This window comes from Triticum aestivum, chromosome 5D (assembly GCF_018294505.1).
Source record: "Triticum aestivum cultivar Chinese Spring chromosome 5D, IWGSC CS RefSeq v2.1, whole genome shotgun sequence".
Taxonomy (NCBI): domain Eukaryota; kingdom Viridiplantae; phylum Streptophyta; class Magnoliopsida; order Poales; family Poaceae; genus Triticum; species Triticum aestivum.
Window position 1 is genome coordinate 25,865,769 of NC_057808.1, and position 15,264 is coordinate 25,881,032.

At 44.4% G+C, this 15,264-nt stretch overlaps 1 long non-coding RNA gene across 1 annotated transcript; it reads right to left on the minus strand.

Moving 5' to 3' along the window:
* Positions 1-5,268: 5,268 nt before the first annotated feature.
* On the minus strand, positions 5,269-8,052 carry LOC123124154 (uncharacterized). The gene is made up of 4 exons (XR_006460999.1): positions 6,898-8,052; positions 5,811-5,950; positions 5,649-5,725; positions 5,269-5,551 (listed from the first exon to the last, which is right to left on the minus strand). It is a non-coding gene; the product is annotated as an uncharacterized lncRNA (long non-coding RNA).
* Positions 8,053-15,264: the final 7,212 nt, after the last annotated feature.

Below are 15,264 nucleotides of genomic sequence, written 5' to 3' on the forward strand. Positions count from 1 at the left end.
GAATATTTCTATTTGAACCGCCGTACTGAGTTCACAGATGGGCCCAACACTGAGCTGGGCGGGGTTTCAATTCAGAAGAGGAAAGATGTCAGCTTCCCTCATGCCAAGCATCATAGTCATCCCAAGGACTGGAATGAGACTTGGTTTTACTGCCGTGGTACATCTCCACCTGAAGAGAACCCTCTGCCGAGTTACCGTGCTCACCGGCTTACCAACACTCATCCATTTCCCCAGCGGCTAACTGCTAAGGAACGATCAAAATACGCCCCTCACCTATCAAAACTCAGAGCTTTTGTTGCAAACGGATTGACAGGCGTCGACTTCGTTCGATGCTGGGTTTCTTGGAGCATTATGCCTTTAAGCCGGCGCCCCGGTTTAATGTGTGAGTACACAGGGGATCTAAAAGACCCTCAACATCATATTGACATCCAGCTCACTGATGATGAAGTTACCGAATCTGTCAAGAAAATGCTTGACGAACCGGTGGTTGCATGCAACAAAGTAGGGCTCAGTCCCTTCTGTACTTCCAACAAACCGCCGGCTATAAGAATTGCATCACTCTTTTTAATCCATCCTCCTGTAATCACTCTATTATAACCTTTGCTAATCTTTGCAGGGCGATGATCCATTTTGGAAGCGGAAACCACAGGATAAACCGGCGAAGCCGCAGGATAAACCGGTGAGAGCACCTCGCATCAAGACAAAAGTTACAAAGAAACCCGCGAAGAAGAGAACCGCCGAGTCCCCTGACCTGCCAAATGAGGAAGAACTTGATAATCTGGAATCAAAGGTAGACCTTGACTCTCTTGGTTCCTTTTTCATACACCTCATTGACAATGATCATTATCAGGATGACGCGGAAGCTAGCCACGCTGGTGATGTAGAGGTAACTATTCTTTCTTCCGACTCAGATCCTGTGCCAACACCAAAAATCCGTCGAGCAGTCCGGAAAGTAAAATTTTCACGCCCTCTTGCTTATTCGGATCCACACTTTCTTTTGAAGACGCAGCAGCATGAAGCTTGCCGCACAACTCGTCATAGCGGCCAAGTGGTGACCTCCTCCGGTTTACCGAACTCTCCGGTTCGTAAACGCCGCCAAGTGGTTTCTTATATTCCTGACACACTTTGTCCTAATGCAGGTCACTTCTGATATCCTCTTAATCCGTCTGACTCAAATTATCAGGGAACCTCCCATTCATCATCCGGCGAGTCATCGGCCACACAACTCCCTCCCCTCAAAACTGTTCCTGGGTAAGCATATTACACTTAACCATTTATGCCTTGTATTTGTTGATTATACTAACTTTTGTGTTTGTTCTTTCCAGTGCCAAAGCCAGACTTAGCAAGAAGGCCAAGTTGAATAAACCGACCGATAATAATCCGGCCACTGAACCGGAGAAGACCCCAGAGACCTTTGATCCGAATGCTGATACCATCCTGGATGATCCAGTAACTCAGGTTCAGGACACTTTTGTTGAACCGGTAGAGATAAATCCGACAAGCCAGTCTGCTGATCCGCCAAGCCCATCTGCTGATCCACCAAGCCCAGCAAAATTAACGGATAAACCGCCAAGCCCAGCTAAGACTACTAATGGCACCACGGATGATATTATGATTACCGGTGTTAGTCATACTGCTCCTGGCAACCCCGTCGCTTTGTCAAAGCGTAGTGCCAAAGAAGAGTTTTCTGCTATGGACAAGGGCAAGTGGAAAACAGACTTATCAAGCTATGCCCACCTCAATGCTCAGGACATTCATTCTGGATATTTAAACCGCCTATACACAAGCCGCGACTATGAAGCCGGTTTAGTAGGTCTGATGAAGGAGCGATATGAGGTAAATATCAATTACTCTGCACAAGTTCTTTTTCCTTAGAACCGGCTTAAATTATCAACTCCAGTAGCCCCCAAGTGCCGGTTCATAACATTGATGTGAACCGGGACTTGTAGTAGAATCAATATTTAATTTTGCTGGCATAGCCCCCATGGACCGGTTTATACCTTTAGGATGAACCGGTACATCTTCTGTCATGCAACTTCCAAAATTTCTGATAATCATCAATCTAATCCGTCTGAATAGGAAAAATCCATATCCTGAACTGGAGCAAATATGCATTAGCCCCCAAGTGCCAAGTGGATAACTTGTTATGTGCTTGGGACTTTGAAAATGACAGTTGATAAAAAGCAATATGCATTAGCCCCCAAGTGCCAAGTGTATAACTTGTTATGTGCTTGGGACTTCAAAGATGTACTATCAGCTCAGTAAATGTCTCTTGCAGGCTGATCTGAACAAGAAGGAATCTCAAATCGCCGACCTTCAAGAAAATATCAAGTCCCAGCAAGCAGAAACTTCCAAGGCTAAAGAAGAGCTGACCGGCGCTTGAACAGCCATGGAACAATTGAAGGATAGCTTTAAAGAACGGGTAGACTAGGAAGCTGAAAAAGAAACTTTGGTAAAACGGGCAGAAGATGCTGAAGCAGCCCTTAATCCGGTAACAGAAGAACTGACTGGCTTGAAGCGGCAGATCAATGCTATGACTTCGGCTGTCTTCGGTAAATAACCTCTTCATAGACTTTTTATAAATAACATCCAGGAACCTGCCGGTTTAATAATATTCTGACCATTGCAGGTAACCGTGTTACTCATCTTGGCTTGGATATGCGCAAAAAACTGAAAGCTACCTATACATTGATAGAGCAACTATATACCGGCGTTCAACGGATCATCTGCACAGCTTCACATAATAAACCGTCCCCAACGTTGATCAAGGACACATTGGAAAAGTTATCCATGATGCCTGCCCAGCTTGAGGATTTGAAGAAATCAGCTGCAAGGGCCGGTGCTCTGGCTGCATTGACTCGGGCCAAGGCCTGGATATCTGATCTTGATCCGGAGGATATTGGAAACGGCTATCCCAGCCAAAAAGAGGACGGGTCAGATTTTGATAATGATGACCTCAGGGCTTTGATGAAGGAAATGCGTCCACTTGCAAGTAAACTGGCTGAAGAGACTGATTTGTCTTTTTACCGGTCGACTTGTGAGGCAGACAACAAATGGGTTGATGCACCTTTATATGATGTGCAAAATCTTATCCCGCCAATCCGTAAGCATACCTACGCCCCTGACGTTGAACCGTCCGATCATATAAGCGATGAAGCTGTCTTCCGAGCTTTAACTGGGATTGACTGGGCAACCATTGACTTCCAGCCACTGGGTGGAGAGGCGGAGGTTGAATCGGCGCAGGATGACCCACAACCGTCAAGTCAGCCTGAGGAAGAATCATGATCCTGAGGCCGGTTTAGCTTCTGCATGCTGAAATATCGGTGATAAACAATTATTCTTTTGGGCGTCTCCTGCCTTGTAATAGGCTAGTTTTAAACACTTGGTCTGCTATGCCGTCGTGCATATTGACTTTGCATAATACTGTTATTCCACCATGATCATGCTTATGTCTGCTTATGATCCTTAGCAGCTTTATGCAATCCTATTTCTGCATAGAATAAACTTAAATTGTCCTGGCGGTTTACCACCGGACGGGTCATAACACCCAATATAAAGCCAGGGTTTATAACCAAGGCTGTATTTTCAAGAATAATTAAATATGAAATATGTCATACCTGTGACATTGAATCACATCGTTGATTTACCAATTTTATTGTAGTAAGGGTGATAACCCAAATCTTGAGTGCTGATAACTCCCACCATGCTTTGTTGGTTTATGATGAAGCCATGCCGGGTTATAATAAACAACGGATAATCATTCTGGTGACTTATAGTCAAAGCCAGACCGGTTTAACAAATACCAGATTATAATTGATAGTGTACTGACAACTTATAGTTGAAAGCCAAGCCGGGTCAATTGACACCGGTCATCTTATAAGTTTGCACTTGGCAACTCAAAAAACAGTCCGGGTTAGTAAGCACCCGTTTTAACATAAACCTTATCGGAATAAACATCGAAAAGAAAGATTTACGAAGAAAATATGCAAAAAAAGGCGAGGCTTTTCATGGGCTGCCAGGCCACTGAGTTAAACCATTTTACAAAGCCTTATAAGATGGACCTCACATTAACCAATCGTCAATTTAACTATGACAGTTCAGGGTCTTTATAAGATTGACTGCCAAACGCTCGACGGGTCATACCAGGATTACCTCGACGGAGTGACTTACTTAAAAAGGCAGGATAACCCAGGGTTTTAGGTGAATACACCTGGCTTTCAAGCCTGGCTTTTATAGCCTACTGCAAGGTTATAGACTCTATGTTCTTGTAGAAGCAAAGAGCCCTCAAGCAAAATTTTGAGCTGTGCTCAGTGGATGCCTATGTTTGAGTTGTGCTTTGCAATAAACTATCTTAGGCTCCTTATGATGTTGGGTATTAAGCCCCCAAGCTTATGTTTTGAGCTGTGCTCTTTTTTTGTAGCTTTTATAAGCCGGATCAATGGACAATCAGAACTCCGCCCCCATGTAACCAAGAAATACTGTTAGGAAAAACGGCAGAGGCCCCGCTTTGGCAAGGATGCCGGTTTATTATACTAGTCAATCAACCCGTGCACCTGCACGGGCTAGCTCTTCTATTCACTGTGTGCAAATATATTAGTAAAAAGTTAATTTTTTTTATAGATAGTGTGAACACGTTTTCATGGATTATCATTGAACAATTAAGTACCATTTTTCTTGGCTACATCGGGATGAAAGGAACTTTATTGTGTTGGCTTATCTGTGTATGAGTTATGTCACATGGCACACACATTCTTGTTGGGTCAACAAATTTGGGTCAAAGCTCTATTTATTTGTGACCTATAAGTCTCTGTAGGGTTAAAAAAATGGAATGCCTGATTTTCCTTTTTAGCACGGAAGTCCGATAGAGTTTCATCCTAGAATATGCAGAGACATTGATCACCCAACATAGATTAGTATTAACATGTAGAACCTCCATGCATAAGTGTAATGCTAGGAACATAGTAGAGCATTTCAGTTGCATGCTGTTCTGTATAATTATGAGCATGCTATTTGGTTTAGTGCACGGTGTCCCGTCAATAGAAAAACTGATATTTGCAGCCATGTAATGTGAACTTCCATTATTAACGTAAGTATGGAAGATCGATTAGGTTTTCCATGATTTTCTATTTTCTATCTGTAACAAATAATGTTTAATATGACAATTTTTTGACACGTCCTGCAAGGAACACCATGTGAATCTGTGCTCTAAGGAACTACTGTATATAGTAAACGCACTCACTTAGTGTATTATTAGTGAAAAAGCTATGAGAAAAAAACGTACTTTAGGAATCAAGCCGTTTGGAATGTACGCTTATGTAGACTAAACCTTCCTCCCGGGAAAGGTACTATGTGTACTAAGCCTGTATCACACCGGCCACTACTTTGCAGCAGGATACAGGATACATATATTGGATGTAGCTGACGCCCGCCAGTGTACAGGAGCTGCTTGCACCTCATATAGCCAATCCGATGGTACCTTCGGTTGCCTCTTGATATATAAGCCGCTCGATCAAACCTCATTTCTTTACCTATCGTTGGACCTGCTTGCATCCTAGCAAGTAATTCCTGTTGTCAAATGCATTGCCACAATATTGCATAACGATGATTTCTCTATTGAAGACTTGAAGTAATATGTATTGATGGAATACCTCAACATTAGTCAAGCCCAGTTTACTTGCGCATGCAATGCACTTGCCACGGATCTTCCTTTGCGGAGCTAGCACAACTGTTTTGGACAACGTATTAGAGTTAAATGGGAACAGAATTCAGGATAATAAACTACTTCCCTGTTGAGTAGACAAAGTGATGACCATCAACAAAACTGAACGATGTCGAAGGTGAACAGCTGGGCTACTGGTCCACCATAGTGTATATGTTTACTCGGCAGCCTCTTCGGCAGTGGCGGCCATCTGATCTGCTTCAAACAGTGGTCAGCACATCTGCTCCTCCGCTGCATTAACCATCATGGGATAAATCCATCGATCGAAAATAGATGCCTGGTGACTACATGGTCAGAACCTGCAAGCTAATACAGGGTTCACGATTTCTATGCTTTTGGAAACAAAATTATTCTATTTAAATCCAATTTATGTGCCCTGTGTTTACAAATGTGTGATTTATCTGTACCAATCTGTGCCTAAAGAAAATATTAGATATTTTGAAGGATATATGTTCAGAATTTTTTCATTGAACAGTATAGAACACCAGCCATAGTTTGTCGTGCAAGATTCTATAAACTGAATGCAGATGACATTCCAGCACAACACTTATGGGATGTGCACTCGTGTAGAGTTGCACTGAACTTACATCATTGGTATGCAATTATAATGCTGAACCAACTCATGAATGTACTAACAGAAAATGTGACTGAAAATCTCATCTTATTTGGGAACTCAGTCTGCATGCAATATACTGTCTAAGTATACACCTATATTTTGATTCCAATGAATCCAATGGGCTAGGGCTACTGGCTAGGTAAGATCAACCCAACCCAGCAATGTTTATCCGAATAAGCTGATGGCATTACCCCTTGGTCGGCAATGATTTCCTAAGGTCAATTACATTAGCACTATTTTGTGGAGTTTGGCCTTTAAGTCGTAACAATATTTTCTCATGTTTTGCATCCTTGAAAAACAGTGGAGCAAGTTTTGGTCTGAATGAAATTCTGAACTGAGGACTATCCTGATTGGGTCAGGGTGTTAGAAAAAAACATATTAGTCATGGGCTAATGAAGAAAGTTAAAATCTTGCTATTTGAGGTATGGCTTGGCAGTCTTAAACAAATACTCAGTACTTTAAACTGATTTCAAAATACTAAGTGCTATTTGAGGTACAGGCAAATGGATGGAGCATTTTTTTATGATAGGGTAAACAATAGAATTTCTGTAGTTATATTTACCTGGAAGATACCTGCGAGCAAAATTGCGATGACTCTTGAAGTGATCCATGCACGGATGTCTTAATAGCTCCCAACATGTTAATTAGTAAGATATGACCGACTTTCTCAGCAGAATAAGAAAATTCTACTACTGAAGCATTAGAACCTATACAGAGGAGCCATCTGGTTGGGCAGAAGGGTGAGGACGCCAAGTAGGGAGCCTAGCAGGCTGCTTAATTATTAGATTCTTTTGAATTGTCACAGAATTGTTATATTTCTCTATTCTCCAAAACCTACTCAAGGGCATCCAGATCGCACATGAAGCATCCAAGTATTCAAAATTCCATCTGTCCATCATCATATATCTCACCGGCAGAAAACAAACATCATGTATCATCCAGATTAGACCGTGGGCATTGATTGATTATGGAGGAAGAAGGTCAAACCTGAAGCATCAGTGCCAGAGAATCACTGTCAACCAATGGATTTGCTCTCATTGGCAACTACCAGACTTGAATTCATCCGCATGTCGGATCCAGTCTTTCCTGTCAAGAGGACGCCAAGAAGGGAGCCTAGAAGGCTGCTTAATTGGATTCTTTTGAATTATCACAGAATTGATATGATTTCTCTATTTCTCCAAAACCTACTCAAGGGCATCCAGATCGCACATGAAGCCACCAAGTATTTAAAATTCCATCTGTGCATCATTATGTATCTCACCGGCAGAAAAATCATCCAGATTAGACCGTGGGTATTGATTGATTATGGAGGAAGAAGGTCAAACCTGAAGGTCAGAGGGGGCGGCGGAGTTGCATCAATGCCAGAGACTCACTGTAAACCAATGGATTTGCTCTCATTGGCAACCATCAGACTTGAATCCATCGGCATGTCGGATCCAGTCTTTCCTGTCAAGAGATGTAGGTGTATGATCCAGAGGCTGTATTAGATCAGACCATGTTCTTGGATTGATTCTAACATGGATGCAGCAACAGGGGATGCCCTCGATGATGCTCCAGGATGAAGGGGTGATGAAGTTGAAGGCTAAGGGGAAGATAGAGGAGTTCTTGTCGGTAGCCTGCAACAGATTGTTTCTTTTTCTTTCTTACGTGAATCATGGGAGAGTCCATCCTACCGCAGATTGTTTCTTTTTCTGGTGGATTATGTCCTCTTCTTTCTTACGTGAATCATGGGAGAGTCCATCATAGATACGTATGTGTGGAAAAGAGGGCAGGACGTCATAGGATATTCTTTTTTTTTTCATGGGCACAGGCTATTCATCTGACTGCCAAGATTAGATAGTAAAACGATGTGACGGACAGTAATCTATTTTCACCACGGTTAATATGGAGGCTCGTATGGTGCCTCCAATTAGTAAATATAAGATTGATCATAATATATACATTGTCAAAAATATGTACATAATAGGAGCATATGGCTCAGGTGTAGTAAGGCCGAAGATGAGCAATATTCCACGGCCGGCGGGTCTCCTCCTCCGACTTGCGTGAGTCTTTGTGCTCTCGAACATCGATAAGGTAGTATGACCCATTGTTCAGATTCTTGCTGACCACAAAGGGCCCTTCCCAAGGTGGGGATAACTTGTGCATATCGGTCTGATCCTGGATAAGCCGAAGCACTAAGTCGCCTTCTTGAAAAGCTCTGGTTTTAACCCGGCGGCTGTGATAACGCCGCAGGTCTTGTTGATAAATCGCCACTGCAGCCGATGAGTGCTGCGTGGGCTGCGTACCGGCCATGAAGATCGCAACCCGGTTTGGCGGTTCAAGGGGGTCCGGAATACTGCCGCCATCGGAACAGCCCCCAAACCGGCCATCTTGCAGTTGGTACAGTGACTCGGTCTCACCGGTGGATGATTCACCATCTGAATAAACGACCGTCTCACCATCGGACACCGGTTCAGACTCTGCACCATTGATGAATCCTACGAATGCATGCTTCATGGCGGGCTGAACCCGGGCGGGGCTTGCACGCTGAGCCGTCTCGACGAGGTCGGTGCAGATGTCCGGCTCAGGGCCCGGTTCGCCAATCTTGCCAATGAAGACATGAATTCCTCCGAAGGGGATCCGGTACCCATACTCGATGTAGCCGGCGTCGGGGCCCCAGCCTGCGTCGTCGATGTAGATCTTGCCGCGACGACTCTTGGTCATCCGTCCCACTGCGTATCCCTGGAGTCCTTCGAAATTGCCCTTTAAGAACTCGAAACCATCGTGCGATAGCCCCACGGTGGGCGCCAATTGTTGTGGAATTATCACGTCAGATGTCCTAGTGTGAGGACTTAGTCGTGGAGCCATCGCAACGAGATTAGCTTAAAGGGGTTAAACCGGACAAAGGACACGGGGAGTTTATACTGGTTCGGCCCCTTGCGGTGAAGGTAAAAGCCTACGATCCAGTTGTGGTGGAATTGATGGGGTCTCGATGATCAGGGAGCGAATCCGCTTTACCTGGCCCTCGAATTGTTGTTTCTTATCCTTGAACCGCCGCCGGGTTGTCCCTTTATATACACAGGTTGATGCCCGGCGGTTTACAGAATCCCGACGCCGGCTCATACACGTGTCCGGCTCGGTTTCTACCCTTTCCTATCTTACAACACAAGTTACATAGTACATCGCGATTTATGTCTACGGGCCCTAATCCGCCTTTGGGCCTTGGGCCTTTAAATCTCTTGTAGTAAAGCGCCATACTCCTTGTCTTCATGGGCTTCAATACGGATGACTACTTATGAGTATAACCCGGCCCCTCCTAGGCGGTTTATACTCAATAGTAATATCCCCAACACCTTGGATCTCTCGTCCCACAACCAGCCGATGCCCGCTGGGCACTTCAGGGTTACCTTGTCGAGTGTGACATCGGGGCACGAGGATTTGCCTCCTCCATTACGCCTAGGGGGAGAGGACGACGAGACCCCGCCGCGGATTGGAAGCTGCAAGGGTTGGGTGCTGCTATGGCCGAAGAATCTTCTTTGTCTGGAGCCAGCCGAGAGCACACCAATAACCACACATCAACAAGCATGTGCGGAGACCACCACCCCGCCTACGCAATTACCAGCTCCTGTAGTGCCGGATGAGAGCGGCGGATGACGTGATGAAGGGGGTGCAATAGTACTGGCTGATGTAATTCGTCCTGTAGAACAGAGAATGGATGATGAGACGGAGGAGACGGAGGACCCAATGGGTTTCCTCAATACAAACGCGTATGAGGGTGACTTAGATATGATTGGAAGCTGCAACGATATGGATGATCTGCCCGGGAAGAAATGTCGTAGCAGGGATTGCAAGAAGTCTCTCTTCATGAAATCCTCACAGGACACTCCTGAAGATGCTGCCTCAACACAGGCTCAACTAGCCGGGGGTCGTACAGTGCTTAGCCCAGCAACACTGGGGCAGGGGTTAAGGAAGGGTCTGGAAGGTGTGCCCAAGAAAAAGGAGAGGAAGAGAACGGGGAAGATAGTTGTCTCCAAACAAGCCAGGGCACATAGCAGCCAGATGATGGATTCTGAAGAGCGTGTACCCGTGAAAGTTGCGGCCATGTTCCATCTCACGGGCGAGCCGATGCTACCGCCGAAACCGCTGGAGGCACTATCAGGGGATCTCAGGAGACTGCACGACCATGTGTTGTCGACTGAGAAAAGCCTACTAGCCTCGAAGGATCCAGGATATCCGACATACGCGGCTCATGTGCCTGAGGGGAAGTGCTACGTCGACACACGGCCCGCAGAGGTGTTCTTCCTGCGGCTTGACCATATCTTTGAGATGTTTCTAACAAGGCGGCTCGATTTTACAATCGCACGCCTTTTTGCGCTACATATGAGCTCCGATGAAGAGAGAAGAAGTCTCACAAATCTGTGTGGCGGATCCGTACTACATGCACGAGTCTTTCTTGAGTCTCGGCAACTTTGAGTGTGAAACTTCTAGGGAGTACCTCCAAAACTTCATGGTACAGAATAAGGACCAGGAAATTGCCCTCCTGCCTTATCATCCAAAGTAAGTCAGTTCCGGACAACCCTTTCGTACATTTCAATCATTCCTTCTCGCTCATATGGAGAATGATTTGAGGTGTCTTTTCCCCGTAGCAACGGGCGCGCCGACCTTATCGTTCTTTACCCGCGAGTCTTCCACGTCGTGTATTTCGACCCTACCAGAGACTACAAGAAGAAGGACTACACCCACATAATGAATATTCTAGATGATGCTCTCCAAGGCTTCAGCATTAGGGGTGGCCACCTGCAGATCAGGAAACAAAGGAACAAGAAGTTGGGTTTCTCGCATAAAACTAACTTCTGCTGCATCCATGTCCCAAAACCAAGCAAGAAAGATGGATTCTACCTCCTCCATGTCATGATTGAGTTCAACACGGATCACCAAAAGCTTCGTATGACAACCAGAAACGATGATCATATCTGCAAGTGGGTAGAATCTCATGGAGAAGCGGATTATAAACTTAGAGATGACTTCTTTCGCATCCAAAGGGACATTGCAATGATCATCATGAAAGAATTCGTCGATGAGAAGGGGATGTTCCACCACGGCCCTATATCACGAGCTGACGTCTGAACTCGCATAGGCATGCAACATCATGACCTCACGCCGTTCAAGAAGCTAGAGTCCATCCTTGATGATATGGAAGGATGGAACTTCTAGTGATTTACCATGTCGATGATGATGATATGTGTCGATTGAACTTGTATACTTTCTGTAGCGAAGAAACTTTGTGATGTCCACGGTCCCAGCAAAACTTGCGTAACGCTACTTTGTTAGTTTGGGTACGATGACATGCGTACCTCTAGTTAATTAGTTTGCGTACTATATGTTGCATCTAGTTGCTAACCCTTTCTTTTTTGTGTTGCTCTAGTATATTTTGTTGCATATGATCGTGCATTCTCTTGATGAAGATGCATCTCTAACAGGCACCGAGATTCTTGACGGCGAAGTGCTATGTCGTGTATGAAGGGAAGGTTCCGGGAGTGTATGACGAGTGGCATGAGTGTCAGGCGCAAGTGCAGGGGGTCTTGGGCGCCAGCCATAAAGGCTTCAAAAGCAGACAAGAAGCACAAGCTAGTTACTTGAGGTTCAGGCTAGCGCGAGAGAGGACTCATGACCGCCGCCTCATGTACTGCATAGTTCCACTATCACTCATAGTGATAGCACTTCTTGTGTGTATCATTTTTTAGATGGATGACATTGTAGTTGCAAGTATTCGAGACTTGCATGTATCGCTATTTTCGAGATGATGACGAGATACCACTTTGTGTTGGATGATGATTATGATGAGACTATTTGTATGTATATGCTATGATTACATTTGTGGTCTCGCAGCCATTTGTATGTGTATGATGATGGAATTTGTATGTGCTAAAGATTCTTGTATAAAGCCTGTTCAAATACAAAAAAATATGTAGAAAAAAAATCAAAAACTACTAAAATTAGCAGTAGCGAGTGGAGAAAAGTTAGCAGCAGCGTGCCAGTAGCAGTAGCGCGGCCCAGCAAAGCATGCTAGAGCAATTAGCAGTAGCGAGCTTCCATACAGCACACTGCTGCTACACTTGTATAGCAGTAGCTCGGCCGTACACACGCTGCTGCTACAGGTTAGCTGTAGCGCCTTATCAGTAGAGCGGGTCCCCGTGCTACTGCTATACCTAGAACCCACGCTGCTGCTAGGCTTTTCCCTAGTAGTGATTAGAGAATGATGTGATTTACTTGACCCATCCGTTTGCTTAGCACTATGATCATTTAGTTTATTGCTATTGCTTTCTTCATAATTTATACATGTTCCTATGACTATGAGATTATACAACTCCCGAATACCAGAGGAACACTTAGTGTGCTATCAAACGTCACAACATAACTGGGTGATTATAAAGATGCTCTACAGGTGTCTCCCATGGTGTTTGTTGAGTTGGCATAGATAAAGATTAGGATTTGTCACTCCGATTGCCGGAGAGGTATCTCTGGGCCCTCTCGGTAATGCACATCACTATAAGCCTTGCAGGCAATGTGACTAATGAGTTAGTTGCAGGATGATGCAATACGGAACGAGTAAAGAGAGTTTTCGGCAACGAGATTGAACTAGGTATAATGATACCGACGATCGAATCTCGGGCAAGTAACTGATACGTCTCCAACGTATCTATAATTTATGAAGCATTCATGCTATTATATTATCTGTTTTGGATGTTTATGGGCTTTATTATACACATTTATATTATTTTTGGGACTAACCTATTAACCGGAGGCCCAGCCCATATTGCTGTTTTTTGCCTATTTCAGTGTTTCGAAGAGAATGAATGTCAAACGGAGTGCAAACGGAATGAAACCTTCGAGAGCGTGATTTTTGGAACGAACGTGATCCAGGAGACTTGGAGTTGAAGTCAAGGAAGCTTCGACGTGGCCACGAGGGTGGGGCACGCCCCCCTACTGGGCGCGCCCCCTGTCTTGTGGGCCCCTCGTGGCTCCCCTGACCGACTTCTTTCGCCTATATATGTCCATATACCCTAAAAACATCTGGGACGAGAATAGATCGGGAGTTCCGCCGTCGCAAGCCTCTGTAGCCACCAAAAACCTCTCGGGACCCTGTTCCGGCACCCTGCCGGAGGGGGGATACCTCACCAGTGGCCATCTTCATCATCCCGGCGCGCTCCATGAGCAGGAGGGAGTAGTTCACCCTCGGGGCTGAGGGTATGTACCAGTAGCTATGTGTTTGATCTCTCTCTCCCGTGTTCTTGATTTGGCACGATCTTGATGTATCACGAGCTTTGCTATTATAGTTGGATCTTATGATGTCTCCCCCTCTACTCTCTTGTAATGGATTGAGTTTTCCCTTTGAAGTTATCTTATCGGATTGAGTCTTTAAGGATTTGAGAACACTTGATGTATGTCTTGCTGTGCTTATCTGTGGTGACAATGGGATAGCACGTGATCCACTTGATGTATGTTTTGGTGATCAACTTGCGGGTTCCGCCCATGAACCTATGCATAGCGGTTGGCACATGTTTTCGTCTTGATTCTCCGGTAGAAACTTTGGGGCACTCTTTGAAGTACTTTGTGTTGGTTGAATAGATGAATCTGAGATTGTGTGATGCATATCGTATAATCATGCCCACAGATACTTGAGGTGGCAATGGAGTATCTAAGTGACATTAGGGTTTTGGTTGATTTGTGTCTTAAGGTGTTATTCTAGTATGAACTCTATGATAGATTGAACGGAAAGAATAGCTTCGTGTTATTTTACTACAGACTCTTGAATAGATCGAGCAGAAAGGATAACTTTGAGGTGGTTTCGTACCCTACCATAATCTCTTCGTTTGTTTTCCGCTAATAGGGACTTTGGAGTGACTCTTTGTTGCATGTTGAGGGATAGTTATATGATTCAATTATGTTATTATTGTTGAGAGAACTTGCATTAGTGAAAGTATGAACCCTAGGCCTTGTTTCCTAGCATTGCAATACCGTTTACGCTCACTTTTATCACTTGCTACCTTGCTGTTTTCATATTTTCAGATTACAAATACCTATCTCTTCGCCGAACTAGTGCACCTATACAATTTACCATTGTATTGGGTGTGTTGGGGACACAAGAGACTCTTTGTTATTTGGTTGCAGGGTTGCTTGAGAGAGACCACCTTCATCCTACGCCTCCCACGGATTGATAAACCTTAGGTCATCCACTTGAGGGAAATTTGCTACTGTCCTACAAACCTCTGCACTTGGAGGCTCAACAACATCTACAAGAAGAAGGTTGTGTGGTAGACATCAAGCTCTTTTCTGGCGCCGTTGTCGGGGAGGCTAGGTAAGCGGCACTCACACCCCGTCAACTAAGCTCTTTTCTGGCGCCGTTGCCGGGGAGGTGAGTGCTTGAAGGTATATCTTTAGATCTTGCAATCGAATCTTTTTGTTTCTTGTTTTATCACTAGTTTAGTCTATAAAAGAAAATTACAAAAAAATAAAAAAGGAATTGAGGGTGCCTCATATGCTTCATCTTTTTAATGTCTTCCGTGAAAATAAGGAGTCCGATAATTGTGCTCAATTGCTAGAGGAAGAATGCATTAGAATGTTTGGCACTAAATCTTTGAATGATGAGCATGATTGCAATGTTGTTAGTACGAATTCCTTGAATATCCATGATGCTAATGATATGCAAAGATACAAGCTTGGGGATGCTATGTTTGATGAAGATGATATTTTTAGCCTCCCGAGTTTTGATATGCAAAGTTGTTATGATGATAGCATGCCTCTTACCTATGATGATTATATTGATGAAAGTGGGTTTGGAAGAGTGTCAACTTTAGGAAGTAATGATCCCACTATTTTGGAGGATGTTGAATCTTATAATATTTATGAAAGTGGATTTGGAGAGGTCATGACTTTATTTAGTGATGAG